At 44.5% G+C, this 16,700-nt stretch overlaps 1 long non-coding RNA gene across 2 annotated transcripts in view; it reads right to left on the bottom strand.

The window, feature by feature from the left end:
* The window catches only part of LOC141090135 (uncharacterized), a 151,444-nt gene that overhangs the window by 2,678 nt on the left and 132,066 nt on the right, over window positions 1–16,700 (bottom strand). The window lies entirely within an intron of this gene.

The following is a 16,700-nucleotide window of genomic DNA, read 5'->3' as shown; positions in this document are numbered from 1 at the left end:
CATTTGTTTTGATTACATGATGACATTTTAATCCCCTCCCACTACATAACATACTACTATGTAATGGAGCTGATGCAGGTATATGAAGTTGGCTCTGGACCTAAGCCTGCTCCGTACAGGCCAGGTGGTGTCTGCATTATCCATTCAGCATGTGCTTTCAATGACACCACTAAGAGCTAGCTTTGATGGCTGCAGTTTAACCACTTAAATGCAAATGTTAATATTTGACAGCAGCAATGTTCCTGGTAGGATGTCCATCACCCCCTCTGCTCCGTGCACTGTGACCCAATAGCTAGATTCTGAAAGATTGCCAAAGTAGCCCAAAGCCTTCTAAAGGCCTCCATGAACACTACCAGTTCAGGATTAGTGGCAGCGTTTGCAATGTGAACAAAAAAATTATGGTTTTGCTTAGAGCAAAGTTTAATGAGATGATTACCAACTGAGAAAACTGGTGAGATAAAACTCCAATGCACAAGATAACAGGGCACACAGTTTGCTTAATACTCAGACACAAGAGGGTCAGATTAGGCAGCAAAAGACATTGAGTAATGATGTTCAGATTCACTGGGCAACTTATGAGACCAGAGTGGAGCATTGCAAATGGTGGGTGGCAAATAGAGTTGACTGAACCTTTAAAAGTTTGGTTCGGCTCAATTCGCCCAACGTACCCGAACCCCATTAGATTCAATCGGAGGCCAAACCAAACATTTACACAGCACCTTAAGGGGTGACAAAAAGCTTCCCAAACAGCTAAAATTAGATGCAGACACCATGAAAAGCAGCATCAATTGACCCACAGTAGAAATTTGCAAATTTCACAACAGCAGTCAGTCATGGGCCATGCATGAGGTATCAGAGTCTGGGCCAGCATTTACAGCTTTGAATTAAAGTTTCAATGAGGACCTTGTGGTTAAGCGAGCAGTGTAAGCCTTCTAAATTCTGAGCCCATATACCTTATACACCTCCAATGTTTTTTCCAGCTACACTCAGATGGCATGAACATCAGTTTCATACAGTACTATTGATAGAAAAATGTAAGGAAAATAACACAGGTTTCTGACTGATTAATTATCCCACTGTCTTACATTTTAAAATGGCACAGAAGCAGACAGCCATTGGACATGCATGAGGTATCAGGGTCTGGCCCATCATTGAAGTTTCAATGAGGATGTGGTGATTAAGGGAGTGCTGTAAGCCTTCTTAGGTGGGCCTCCTGATACCTCATGTAACAACTCCAATTTATTTATTTATTTTTTCCAGCCAAAATCAGATGGCATAAACATCAGTTTCATACAGTAATATTGAAAGAAAAATGTAAGTAACACAGGTAGGTGACTGAATGAAAGTGCAGGCCTGCCTGTCTGGGAGCTATACTTAAACAGGCAACCGACCAGATGGAGACCCAACTTGAAGTCTCCACATTTCAAAAAAATTTTGTCACACACCTCTAAAATGGCATTAAATTCCACAAAGTATAAACATTATAATAGGCCTCTGACACAATTTCACCTACAAGCAACACACCAGATGAAGACCCAACTTTGAGTCTCCCCATTTCAAAAAATGATAGTCACACATAACTAAAGTGGCATTAATTTCCATAAAGTAGAAACAGTATAATAGGGATCTGACACACCTTCTACTACAGGAAACCCATCAGATGGAGACCCAACTTGAAGTTTCCACATTTCAAAAAATTATTGCCACGCACCACTAAAGTGGCATCAATTTCCACAAAGTAGAAAAAGTATAGACATCTGACACATCTTCTACTACAGGCAACCCACCAAATGGAGAACTTATCCATCAGAACACCACCAGCAGCACTGAACACACGTTCTGAGAGAACTATGGTTGCCAGGCATGACAAACCCTCCAAGGGGTGAAAGGCAAGATCAGGCCACTCTTTTATTTTTGAAGAGAAAAATGCAAAAGGGTCCAAACTCCCCCTTATGGAATTGAGATTGAGCTCCAGATACTCCTACACCATCCCCTCCAGTCATTCACAATGTGACATGTTCTGCAAGAACACTGGCTGCCAAGCATGACAAAACCTCCAAGGTGTGACAGGCAGGATCAGGCCACTCTTCTATTTTTGATGAGCAAAATGCATAAGTGAATAAACCCCACCTGATGGAATTGATATTGACCTCCAGATAATCCTACATCATCCTCTCCAGTCATTCACAGCGGGTCAGACTTGGCACTGTTGCTGCTGCTGTTAATGTTTTCACGATGATGCCTTGAAGTTGAATGTCTATAACTGGGATGCACACTGTCTGCCTTACTGCTGTCTTGGGGATAACCACATCCCTTTCTAGTGAGAAAGCATCTGGCTAAATTTACACTTGTACCTTGGATCTAACAAAGTGGCAGCCCAGTAGTCAGCAAGAAGACGCTCATGTGTCAGGTGCTTCTATGAAGTCCAAAACCATGCTGTGTTGTTTGTGGAATAACACTCAAAGTTGCTTCCTCCGTTCTCTCCCACCAATCATGGACAACAGAGAGGGGATCATTATCCTCTTCATCTCCTGTTATGAGTCCATCACCTTGTCCTCCTCCATTTGTTCCTTTGTTCCTGCAACTTCACTAACAGTTTGTCTGGTACCATGAGCCCCTTCGATTGCAGTAAGCCACCCTCCCATGGCATTTGATATATTGTTATCCCTCCTGCATCCTTCTCTGCTTCCAAATCTTCCTCTGGGACCACCACCTATTCATGCAGACCATTCAAAATATGCTACAACATGTAAATGACTGGAATAGGGATGCTGATGCTGAAAGGCCTCTGTAGGTATGCAAGTCGATGTCCTGCAGGGTGTAATGGGTGGAAATGAGCACACAGCCACTGTGCTTTCCACAGCAGCGAATCCAGGTCAAGATAGTGGCAGAGAAATTTTTGTACCACCAGGTTGAGGAAGTGAGCCATGCAAGCCACGTGTGTGGGGTTGCTCCGAAATGGAGCTGCCTTCAGGTTTTCACCTTATTGCACATGACCTTCCCTGGCTCCAGGTTTAGTGGAGAGAGCCATTGCTCTAACTTGGTCTCGATAGCTGTCCACAGCTCTTGAGCTGTGTGACTGCAATCTCCAAGGTATATTAATTTTAACACTTCCTGATTGTGGTGAGCCATGGTTGTGCAGAACGGATGTGGGGGGGATTCTATGGGCACTGTTGGAATGCGTGTCTCATTAAGAGAGTAGTTGAGGGCACAGGTGGAGGCCATAGAGCAGGTGGTGGAGCTAGAAGCAGTAGAGGAACTGTTAGATACAGAGGTTTATTCCACAAGCCTTGGGGATTCAAAGACTTGTAGAGCAGCCCTTGATCGTCTGCCTCCACAGCCAGTACAGTCACCCAGTATATTAGCCTAGAGATTTTAAAGTGCAAATCTCGCTTTCTGATTTGTCACCGAAACAAAGTTTTATCACATATGATATGGATTAGCTAATGGGGCTGTCATACCTCTGTTGTTTGGTATCCCGGGACTAGTGTCTCCTTCTCTGTACTTAACAGTAGGGGTGCCTTAGCTTGCCCTGTTCCCGGGTTTCTTCTGGTGGTGAAGATGCCTGGACCACGTACCTTTCCTTAGCTCCTGAATCTGCCCTCAGTGTCTGTACCCATCTCCCACCCAAAGAAGAGGGGAATAGTAATGTACCATAATACACCAACCAGACAAACAAAGTAATATGAACAGGGGTAATGAAAACTGCCAAAAATACAAATATATGGGGAGGATGGGGTGAAACTAAAGGAGTTGAAGGAAAGGAATTATCACACATGCAAAAACGTAGCAAGAGTCAGAAATGACTCCACCAAATGCCTTCCTCCAATAAGCACCAACTACAACCTCTAGCCATGCAGCAAAAGCTATCTCTGACAATGTGTACCAGCCAGTCAGAACTCAGTTTATATAAGAGATGGGAGCGGCTTACAATGCACAGCTGAGACCCTTAGCTCTAAGAGCTCTCAACAAAGCAGGTTAACCCATGCACTGCCTAAAGAAATTTACACAGTTTAATAAAAAGGTGAAGTGCTTCTAATCCATGCAGGAGTAGGAGAAATCAGATGCTGCAGTCTTCTATTTCCTGTCTGTCGTGGTAAACTTGAGACAGTGACCTCCTGAGATTTTTGCACAATCTAGTTAGATGCTGGAAGATCAATTTCACACAGGACATGATACTAACTAGCTAACTGACAGTTCACTTGCAGCACTAGCAGGAGCGACTTCTCTGAACTGTCACACTGAGAAAATGACTCCAGCAATATAAGATGTCTGCTATTTATATGGCCAGGGACATGTGACTTCGGCAGCTAATCACTGAAGGCCTTGTGTCATGATGTTGTGGGTGGTTTCTGATTGGCTGCCAGAATGTATGTGCATAAAGTTATTAAAGAAAAAAAATTACACTCATCAGCGCCTCTAACTTGGTATCCCCCCATCCCCTCATCAAACACATCCTTCTTATTAGGGCTGGCGGAACACACCAAATAATAAAAGATGGTAATAAAGTGCATTCACAGCCCGGGGTCCACCATGCAAAGATGGTAAACTGATGCACGGTAATGGCGGATGCTATATGGCGGTATACTAGAAGAAAACACGCGGGTTAACGTCACCCGGTGTGTACAGAGGCGGACTCTGTTGCTTCACAGTGCCGCACTTCCGCGGAAGATAAATGCCGGAGCCTGTTAAAGCTCACAGAGCTCGACAAGGTGAGTGCTCAGTATATGGTCACAGAACTCTGCCCCAAGGACACGGGGTCTGAGTGCCTCTAGACCTACTAAGAGTGCGGCGTCGTACCTGCGGATGCCACTAATTGGCGCTGGCTACCCTAGAGTGCTGACCAAGTGCACCATGGCTTATAGACTAAGCCACCACTCGGCGCTGATGCCAGTCTCTGACTCTGCCTCCTACTTGCACCTCAGCCTGGGCACTAACAGGTTAGGCTACTCACACATGCGTACCAAGGGTAGGGGTTTCATAATGAGTAGTGTTGAGTATTCCGATACTGCAATATCGGGTATCGGCCGATATTCGCGGTATCGGAGTTCCGATACTGAGTTACGATACTTTTAGTATATCGAATACCGGAATCGGAAGTTCCCATAATGCAATGAGCCAGTTTGATTTTATTCAGCCAATGAGGATCCTAAGAAGTGTGGGCACATCCTGTTAGAGCATGTTAGGCATGTAACTACTGGCATGGCTGTGATTGGCTGCTGAAATGATGTCATGATGCACTATAAAAGCCGCTGCCATTTTGGGTTCACTCTGCTGTGAATTCAGTTAGGGATAGGACGCTGCTGTTCTGAGGGACAGTGTGACCTAGCGATTTGCTATATTGTGCTTTACCCAGGCCAAGCTACTTTATCAACCGCTGTAGCTTTCTTTTGCCTTGCAGCGCTGTTCATGGCTGTCTGCGAGGTCTCTGTGTGTGAGTGCAGCTCACGCTGTAGTGTGTTCTGCAGCCAGCCACCTCCGGTTGTAGTCCACTCAGCGTGCGTCACTGCCTCATACATTGTCCTTTTTTGCATTAGTGCTGCTCATTTTTCCATATTTCTCCTATTAGTGTGGTTCCATCCGTATCCAGCTAGAATATTTGCAAACACTATATAGGAGTAGATAGAGGAGCCTTTCTGCTGGCTTATGCCCTGCAGTCCCAGCCAGATTAGTATTAGCCTATTTTTTGGAGCCTCATCTATTGCATTGTAGGTTACATTCCTGCATTGTAATAGCTACAAAAAGTTTGTGATACTATCGGTTTTACATCTTTGGGCACATCCAGTGTCTTTTTGTGAAAAAAAAGTTAATAAAGTTCACCAAACACTCCACTTTACAGTTGTGTAGGCCACATTAGCTCATATTAAAGTCTAGTCCACACTTTATAAGATTAGTGTTTCTTATACCTGTTAGCAGCTGTTCAGGAATAAGCACACTAAGCCCTTAGTACTTTTCTGCCTATCTTTATCAGTCTACCAAGATGAAGAAGGCAGGGAGTAAGGCACGTGGTCATGGGCGTGGAGTTTCAGCAGGGAGAGGATGTGGGGATTCTGTGCCTGCTGAGAGCACCAGTGACTCAGCATCCCCCAGTTTTCCCAGGGTACAGTCCTTTATGTGCAGCTTTGTAGGAGCTCGCCGTACCCCACTGCTGCGGGACGAACAAATTGAAGCCGTTATCGGATGGATGGCAGCTAACGCATTGACTTCAATTAGTTCCAGATCCTCTCAGGTCCAGAGCACTGAAGAGCACCCATCTGTCTCTTCACCACCCGCCAAATTGCCCAGGCAGAGAGCCCTGGACAGGAGCCATCTCTACTTCTGTTATATGAATCTGTTGGCTTGGAAAGAGGGGGCCAGCCAAGCAGCATTCGAGAATTTGAAGAGGAGGTAGTATGCAGTGATGCGCAACAGCTTTGTATCTCTGAATCTGAAGAGGTGGGTGGGCCAGTGCCTATGGTCAGCACACCTCAGCACGCATCTGATGATGAGACTCAGGTGCCACTTTCTGGGGCGAACTGTGCTGTCGAGACTACCCAGGAGAAGCAGTCGTTTGAAGAGGGTAGTGTAGATGATGAGGTCCTTGACCCATCATGGCGTGATGTACAGGAAGATGGTGGGAGCAGCTCTGAGGAAGAGATTCCCCAATCGGCCAAAAAAGGAGGGAGAGGGAGGGGGCAGACTCAGTTGCCTGTAGCCTCCACTTCGGCACCCATTAGGAGCATTCCTCTTCCAAAACCCAAAACGGGCGCTCCCAAGACTTGCAGTGCCTGGTTCTTTTTTTACAGTTGCAGATGACATTTGCATTGTCAAATGCAAGCTGTGAAATCAGAAAGTGAAAAGAGGGAAAAGTGTCAGCAACCTCAATACCACAAATATGTGGAAACATGTGCGGACCAAACACGTGGTGGAGTTACAAAGACACACTGAAGACGCAGGCCAACCTACAGCGCCACCTACCACCTCTTCAACTCATTTTGTAGCCTCTTCCTCCAGCTCACACACAGCTGGTTCGGCTTCCTCACAGGATCGCCATTGAAGAACCTCTGGCACTGTTGTACAGAGACACAGTGTCATATCACCCACAGCACCTTGTTCTCTGTCATCCTCACACTCCCAGGCCAGTCTACAGCCATCAAAAGCACAGGCATGGGAGAAAAGGCGCACATACTCGGCAAACCACCCCCGAGTACAGGCTCTGAATGCTGGCATTGCAAAGCTACTGTCCCTTGAAATACTCTCTTTCAGGCTGGTGGAGACTGACACCTTCCGTAACTTCATGGCATTGGCAGTCCCACAATACACCGTGCCCAGACGCTTTTATTTCAGCAGGCAAGCTGACCCGGCCCTGCAAAAGCATGTGGAGGGAAAAATTAAACATGTGCTACTAAACGCCGTCAGTAGCAAGGTCCACCTGACCACCGATGTGTGGACCAGTAACCATGGACAGGGACGATATCTTTCCCTCACTGCCCATTGTTTAAATGTTGTGGAGCCGGGTACAGATCTTGAGATTGGCGCTGTATGTGTTCTGCCAACTCCAAGGATTGCAGGAATCCAGTCTGTACACATTGACTCCTCCTCATACTCCAGTTCCTCTGAATCAGCGCTGCAGGAGCCGTCACAGTCTACCTCCACATGGACCCATGAACGCTTACCTGTTATGACCGATATGAGCACAGCCGTGGCCAAACGTCAACAGGCCATATTGAAATTAATTTCTTTGGGAAATTGAAGCCACACAGCGCAGGAGCTCTGGAGTGCCATCAAGCAGGAGAGTGACGTGTGGTTTGTGCCAGCGAATCTCCAGCCATGCATGCGAATCTCCAGCCATGCATGGTAGTGTGTGACAATGGCCGAAATCTGGTGGCAGCTCTGGGCCTAGGCAACCTCACTCACATCCCATGTCTGGCACATGTGCTCAACTTGGTCATGCAGAATTTTTTGAGGGACTATCCGGATCTTGATGCACTGCTGCCCAAGTTCCGCATAGAGTGTGCTCACTTGCGGCGTTCCAGCATGGCAAGATCGCGCATTGCAGCTCTGCAGCGCCGATTCTGCCTTCCTGAACATCGCATCATATGTGACCTACCCACCAGGTGGAATTCATCGTTACATATGTTGGAGAGGTTGTGTGAGCAGCAGGCAGCAGTAATGAAGTACCAGCTGCATCAGGCGCAAACAAGTCGCACTGCGCGCCGTTCACACTTCACCACCACTGAGTGAAGGACATCTGCCACGTTTTGCGTGCCTTCGATGATTCCACGCGGATGGTGAGTGCAGATGATGCACTGGTCAGCATGACTATCCCCCTTATCTGCCTGCTTGAAAAAACACTGCAAGCACTAAGGGACGAGATTGTGGAAGAGGTGGAGGATGAGGAGTCACAAATGCCATCTGCTTCTGGACAGTCTGCACAACGTGGTTCCTCACAAAGGCCTAGGCAGGGGACACTTTGTGAGGAGGATGAGGAGGAGTCAATGGAGGAGGAAGACATCTGTCCAGAGGAGGGAGGTACACAATGCTCTAGTAGTCAGTATGTAGAGCGAGGGTGGGATGATGCAGAGCAGGCAGAGATGATGCCTCATGCAGGGGACAGCCTTTCTTGGCCAGTTAGCAGTCTGCAGCACATGGTTGATTTCATGCTGCAGTGCCTGATTAAATAATTGGTTGGCAACAGAATCCAGGTCTCCTGTTGTGTTCATGTTTCTACCACCTGAACTGTAATCCCTGGGCTCCAACACCGCCAGTTGCTGCTCATAAGTGCCATCTGCACAGTCATCACATGTGTTATTGGGGTTCAGTAACGTCAGCTGATCCCCTGCTGTGTGTCCGGCAATTTTTCCTGCTCTGGCCACATTCACACTATGACAGATATTAAACTTGCTCTAATTAGGCCTCTGGCTACACTCTGTTTCTACTGTAATCCCTGGGCTCCAACACCGCCAGTTGCTGCTCAGAAGTGTCTTTGGAACGTGTACTCCCTCCTGCCCAGCCTGGTTCCAGCACGCCAGCTGTTTCCGGGTAGTGTCAACGTCACTTTGCCTCCAATACGTTGTACTGTCGTGTTGCGGTCGGGTTAGCCGACTATATGGTGCCTGCAGTTTAGGTGCTTCCTATGTGGGCTGCGGGATCTGGCAATGAAGGCTGGTTCCGTAGTGCCAATAGGACAAGCTCCCCCTGTAGGACTGTGGATTTCGGTAACTCCGGCCGGCTCGCAGCCTGGCAACTTTTTTTTTCATATGTACCTTCTGCTGCCTATCTGAGTTTCAGTACCATTAGCTGGTTCTTTGGAAGTCAATCAGGAATATGTCCCCCTGGGTTCCAGTAATGTCAGCTGGTTCCAGGCAGAGCCTTTGACTTAGGTGCCTCCTTCTCGGTATCCAAGTTCCACCAACATCTGCTGGTCCTTGGTAGTGCTTTCTGGCACAGGTACCTCCTGCTTAGTAACCAGGTTCCAGTACCATCAGCTGGTCCTCGGTAGTTCCTTTGGCTCTTGTACCTTTGGCTACCCATCCAGGTTCCAGTACCGTCAGCTGGTTTTCAGCAGTTCCTCAGTCTTCTTGTACCTTCTGCTACATTTCCAAGTTCAAGCTTTTTGAAATGGTTTTTGGTAAAAACTCTGGATCTCCCTGACGACGACCCTAAAGACGACGACCCTGAAGACCACCCCGAAGAAGACGACGACCCCGAAAACGACGACCCTGGAGACGATGACCCTGAAGACCAAGTAAAAAAGAAGGTGAAGAGCATGGATGTAGTGAAACATAAATATCTGACAAAATATAAAAAAGCTTAACATAGTCAATATCTTTGCAACTCCCAACGTCTTAAAAAAAAATTAATTCCTGCTATTCCATTTGATTGGGCTAAACCTCTATGCCTTTAATGTCTCCTCCACCTCCCCCAATACATTCTACATTATTCTTAGTTCTCATGTAGAATTAACCTACAAGGAAAGTAATGGTTTATTTTCATTCCGATATTTGTGTCCCATTGACTTGCATTGGTTTCTGGTATCGGAATCGGCGATATCCGATATTTTTGGGGTATCGGTCCAATCCAATCCGATATTTCCCGATATCGGAAGGTATCGCTCAACACTAATAATGAGTAATTCACCAGAGACATTCATACGTGCATACAACACTCATTCCACATGGTCTATAATCCTTTTCTATATTAGCGCATGACCTGGCGGCCATGCAAACCTTTTATAGTTGCAGCTTTCAGGGACCTTCCCAGTGGTCCAATCAGAGCAGCAATAGGACCTGAGCATGTGACCCCTCCGACCTATAATGATAGGTCGTCCCACCGGCATGTTCAGTAGGAGAAAAGCAGGACTTAGTCCCAGGAGCATCTGCTCGCCGCTGACTCATGCATGGTGCTATAGCTGAGCCTGGAGCAGCAACCAGACACCTAGCATTATCCTGGGCAAGGCACTGGGACTGATGTCTCTGCTGAGCAGGAACCTCTGTGGCTGCAGAAGAATGGGAGACTGCAGAGGACATGGCTTGAGATTCCCCCTGTACAGTGGGGGAAACTCAATGTCTAACACTCCTGACCACCCCACACATCATAGAGCACCACTGTCCTAGCCAATGTAATAACAAAAGCATTACTTGAAGCGAAATGATATACCTAACTGTGACTGAATTTGGCCGACTTTGAGTGAAAATGCTCTAGTGGCAACCATATGGTAAGGGAGCAGAACCTGGATCTTGGAGCTAAAATTTAATTTAGCCAACTTGACCACATTTATCCAGAAAATCTGATTTGTGTGAAATCCTAAGGATAGGCCATCAATGTAAAAGTAGTGGACAATCTCTTAAAGGGTCCCGTCACACTAAATGATGCACCAGCGATCCCGACACCGATACGACCTTGTCAGAATCGCTGGTGCCTCGCTACATGATTGCTGGTGAGTTTTCAAACAGTCAGATCTCACCAGCGATCAGGACCAGCAAGGACGCTGGTATCCAAGGTAAATATTGGGTAACTAAGCGCACGCATCAGTTAGTTACTCGCTGTGTACCTTGGATACCAGCTCCCAGCGCAAGCACGCAGGTATCCAAGGTACACAGCGGGTAACTAAGTGACGCGCGTGCTTACTTACCCGATATTTACTTTGGATACCAGCTCCCAGTGTCTGCTTACAGCGCTGGGAGCTCGCTGATCGTTGGTCTCCTGCTGCCACACACAGCGATTGGCCCAGGACAATGCTGCACGATCAGCGATACCCGGCAGGGGGCGGTCACTGATATTTGTCACACAGCGAGATCGCTGGCGAGGTCACTGTTGCGTCACAAAATCAGAGATCTCGCTAGCAATCTGACTGTGTGTGATGGGGTCTTAAATCTTGTTTCACTGATGCAATCACTGCAATGTGTAACATGGCAGAGTTCATTTTAGGTGATTTGTGCTAATCAAATTGCAGATTTTTTTCATCACACAGGGTTCAGCAAACACCTAATCAAATATGATTAATTCATCTCTAAAAGCCACTAATGAAAATATGGCTTTAAACTGTTAATTTTCACATATTCCATTACTAATGGTCAATGTATGTATCAGCATAACTGAACACCAAATCACTTATCAAATTAGTATCTAGTTATGTCCTGCCCATTATAATACACAACAAGTACAGTAAAATTGCAAGACTTACTGTATACAATTTACTTATAATTTGGTAAGGATCCATAACATTTTTAAGGAATATTAAATGATTATAGAAAATTGTCCATTTTTTAGCCTGTGGCCTTCAGACCGACATCAACCCCTACAGCATCCCACATGTTTGACAGACACTTAATTTATGCTCCACAATTCAAGTGACTTGAAGGGATTTCAGTTGTGGGCCCTTCAGCAAACAGATGTTTATATCCTACCACATCTGCTGGAGTGTAAAAAATGTCCATTATGGAAAAATTCCTTTAATAATTAGGCTGATATGTATATGTCAAAAAAGTGAAAAAGAAATCACAGTTTCAGAAGTAAATGACACAGTAAAGTTCTTAGAAGGTCAATATTATAGGGTGAGTTTATTTTTTTACTCTTAATTGTTTTCAGCAATATATACTGTTTAAAAAAATAAAGGGAACACTAAATGTATTGTTCAATGTTCCCTTTATTTTTTGAGCAGTATATTTAATTCCTAATTTAATTCTGACTAGTTAAAATAAATTACAAAATGAAGATCCAGTATGAAAACTATAACTATTTGACCTGACAAGGACTTTCACAAAATTATAAAGTTTGCATTTCTAGGACAAAGTTTATTTGAGACATCAAGTTAGTATCTCTGACATTAAGTCAATATATTAATTAAATTACATTACATACCATAATTTTTGGATTATAAGATGCAGTTTTCCCAAAAAAATTTTGGAGAAAAATAAGGGTCGCATCTTATAGTCCAAACACAGGCTTACCGGGGGTAAGTGGTGTAGCAGTGGATCCGGCAGTGGCAGAAGTGTGGCGATGCTTAGGCTCGGCGGTGGCAGTGGGCAGTGTAGAGCGCACCGGAGCCAGGTCCCTTCCTCAGCGGCAGCAGAAATGTGGCGATGCTGCGGTCTGGTGTCCACGGCGAGCAGAATGCATCACCAGTTTCTCTGCGGCCATCTTCCTGAAGCCGTGAGCAGCCGGAGGTGGCGCATGCGTAGATTAAGATCTCTGCAGCCCTCGGCTTCAGGAAAATAGCCGGCGGAGGCTGCGCGTGTGCAGATTGAGATCTTTGTGGCTATTAACCTGAAGCCTAGAATATTGTAACTTTGGTGCACTGAACAAAAAGAGAAAAAGCAGAATCTATCAGTTGGGAAACTTTCCAATAGCTGAACTAAAATATCATGTTTGAAGTATCAAGGAAAGTAATGGTGGATTTGCTGTGGATTTACAGAGCATGTGAGTGTGATTTTCGGAACCCTATCTAGACATACTGCAGCTAAAAAAAGTAGAAACATGTCTGAAAATATGAGAACGCTGCAAATTTTTAAATCTACATCATACTCATTATGTTGTGGAAAAGCCACGGGTTCTACCTTTTAAATACGTAGAGCCAAATCTAGAGGGGGAAAGTCTAAATAGTATATATAGTTGATATAGATTTAGCCAATGAAAACAGGAATAAATAATAGTTTATATTTTGTTATATTTGACTAAACTTTTTGTATTGTTACTTATTTACTTTCTATATATTTGATAAAACACAGGAGAAAAAATGGAGTCCAAAGCTATTTAAATAAGTCATTTTTTTTATTATATCAAGAAAAAGGCACATGAAAGAGAACATGACACGTTTAAAAATTATTTGGATGAGGCATCAAATAGCTAAATAACCCAGAACCAATGAAAAGCCAGGTCAGCACAATTAAATAGTCAATTGATCCAATTAGACAATCCTACTATGATGTAAGTAGGCCAGACGCTGTATTATTGTTCCAATATATGGGAGCAAACAATGCATATATAGGTACTAAATTGAGTCTTAAATAATTTATTGCACGTTGCCCAGATCTTATAACTCAATGCTATCATTGAAGCAATGCTAGAAATGCCCCTCGAGGAAGCGGCATTTCAGCCGCGAAACGTGCGTTGGGGTTCCAGGCCAGCACTTTCTTTACACCTTGCCATGATGGGTATGTTATTTTTGATTATCTGAGCTGCTTCTCATGCATTTCTAGCATTGGCTTACATTTATCCTCTAGGCATTGTTACCACTCAAGTTTATCATGCACATTGTCCTCTATTTGATTGTGCTTTGCATGTATTGATCTACTGTGGCTGCAAACTTTTTTGTGTGGCTGTTTTTTGACATGATGGGGTCCACATAGGTCACTAGACATGTGCACAGTACTTTGGACTTTATCATGCAATTACTAGCCACACTCATTTTTATACAAAGAGACACTTCTATTTGGACAATGTTCAACAAAGTATATCAATACTGAGGGTTAACTTTGCCACCTCTCTGATGCATGAAAACTCTCTTTATGTGGGTATATATAGCTCTTTTTTTACGTCCCTGAATTGGCTATCCTTTTAGACCAATGCTTCTTTGTAGCTGTTCCTAATTTTCATGGAACTTAATATATGCACTTTATTGGGGGCTTTACCCCCCGCTTACTAAGTTATATTGCTTCAATGATAGCATTGAGTTATAAGATCTGGGCAGCGTGCAATAAATTATGTAAGACTCAATTTAGTACCTATATGTGCATTGTTTGCTCCCATATATTGGAACAACAATACAACTTCTGGCCTACTTACATCATAGTAGGATTGTCTAATTGGATCAACTGACTATTTAATTGTGCTGACCTGGCTTTTCGTTCTGGGTTATTTAGCTATTGGTGCCTCATCCAAATAATTTTTAAACGTGTCATGTTCTCTTTCATGTGCCTTTTTCTTGATATAATAAAAAAATTGACTTATTTAAATAGCTTTGGACTCCATTTTTTCTCCTGTGTTTTATCATGCTGCCAAAGGAGTCAGCTCTATTGTAATTACTATTGAGGCCAGTATAAGTATTCTACTGGTGATGGGTTAATAATGTCTTTCTGGAGTATTGCTTTCATTTCTATATATTTGATAACTTTCACCATGTATACAGTATATGTATTATTCACTAAGAACTAAAGACTGGTTGAATACAGTGTAAATACCAGCTGTCTACATATTCAACAGGAGTACCCAACACAATCAGTGTACTTATTCCAGATGTATAAAATGTATCCAGCCCATCATCCGTAGTCTGCTCTGCTGTGCTCACTTTTTGGATCTGTCAGTTAAATACTCTATTTGCATTTTACGAGCATCAAAACCTACTTGTTGCTGATGTGATAGAAACTTGTCATCTTATTAAGATTCTAAACAGAAAATTCATAAAGCTTTCTTCAATGAGTGAATGTGTATGTGTGTGCATAGACAGGAACCAGTCCAGAAAACATTGTAGCTTTAATTGGTGAATAGATACAGTAGATGGTAATCTTTACCAAATTAAGAGAATCATTTTGCAATAATTTATAATTTGTGACATTTGATTGCAGCTAACCACCCCTAAATACAGGTTCACATAGGGCATTGATTATTGTATTATTTCTCATCTAAAATAGCAAATCCAGATCACAAGCTGCAAAACGCACTGAGAAATTATAATTTCGTACAACACATCAGTGCATTGCTCTATATCGATACTCTTGACATTATTGCAAAATCATGCATATGTGTGCATTTACTTTTACTTAATGGTCTTTTAATTCTGTAAACAACAAATTATAGAAAATGCTATGGTGCTAAAATAAAGGTAACATGCAATTACCATTATTACTCTTATTAAAAGATAGAAAATTGCATTGAGTGGTTGCTCACAGGGTGAGCTAGCCCTATGCCTGGCAGGTAAAGGTTGTGACACACAGGCAGTATCTTCCTCTAATAATGGCATGTGGAGCAGGGCAATGCCCATGAATGTAAGGCCACATTCAACTGTTAGGCTGTGTGCACACGACGCAGATTTGCAGCGGATCCGCAGCGGATTTTACCGCGCAGAAACGCTGCATATCCACATTGTGATGTACTGTAGCTTTAAAATCAATGAAAAAAAAGCCGCTGTGCAGACGCGCGGTTTTCCTGCGGTACAAAATCCGCATCATGCTACTTCTTTTGTGCGGTTTTCCATCTCCTCTGTCACCAAATCCGCAGGGGGAAAACCGCAGTGGAAAACCGCACAAAAAACGCAAGAAAACCGCATAAAAATGGAAGAAATCCGCAGGAAAAATGCAGGTCATTTGACCTGCGGATTTCTTCCATTCTGCGCTGAAAAATCCGCAGGGCCAAAAAATACATCTGCACTCAGCCTTAGGCGTTGAGTTTCTCCCACTGCACAGGGAGAGTCTTGAGCCATGTCCTCTACGGTCTCCCATTCTTCTGCATCCACAGAGGTTCCTGCTCAGCAGAGACATCAATCCCAGCATCTTGCCCAGACTAATGCTGGGCATCTGGTTGCTCCTCCAGGCTCAGCTATTCTACCATGCATATGTCAGTGGAAAGCAGACGCTCCTGGGACTAAGTCCTGCTTTTCTCCTACTGAGCATGCCTGTGGGATGACCTCTCATTGGAGGTCGGAGGTCATATGCTCAGGTCCTGTTGCTGCTCCGATTGGACTACTAGGAAGGTCCCGGAAGTCTGCAACTATAAAAGCTTAGCATGGCCACCCGGCCATGCGCTAATATAGAGAAAGACCATGTGGAGTGACTGTTGCATGCATGTATGAATGTCTCTGTTGAATGACTCATTATGAAACCCCTACCCTTGTTATGCATGTGTTGTGTAGCCTAGCCTGCTAGTGCCCAGGCTGAGGTCCAGGCAGAGGCAGAGTCAGAGACTGGCATCAGCATCCACCGGTGGCTTTGTCTGTATGCCTCGGTGCACATAGTCTCCACTCCTCGGTGGTCAGCGCACATTAGGGGCGTCCGCTGGTGCGATGCCGCACGCTCAGTAGGTCTAGAGGGACTAAGACCTCGTGTCCTTGGGGCTGAGTTCTGTGACCACATACTGAGCGCTCTCTTGCCGAGTGCTGTGAGTTTAACCGGCTCCAGCATTAATGTTCCGCGGTACTGTGGCTCTGTGACATAAGAGTCCACTCCTGTTCACCCCGAGTGACGTTAATCCGCATGTGACCTTCTGTATACCACTATATACATCCA

Source organism: Dendrobates tinctorius, unplaced genomic scaffold, assembly GCF_039654945.1.
Source record: "Dendrobates tinctorius isolate UK_male_01 unplaced genomic scaffold, ASM3965494v1 ptg000003l, whole genome shotgun sequence".
Classification (NCBI taxonomy): domain Eukaryota; kingdom Metazoa; phylum Chordata; class Amphibia; order Anura; family Dendrobatidae; genus Dendrobates; species Dendrobates tinctorius.
Note: the sequence above shows the minus strand (reverse complement) of the source record. Positions and strands in the feature narration are given on the sequence as shown.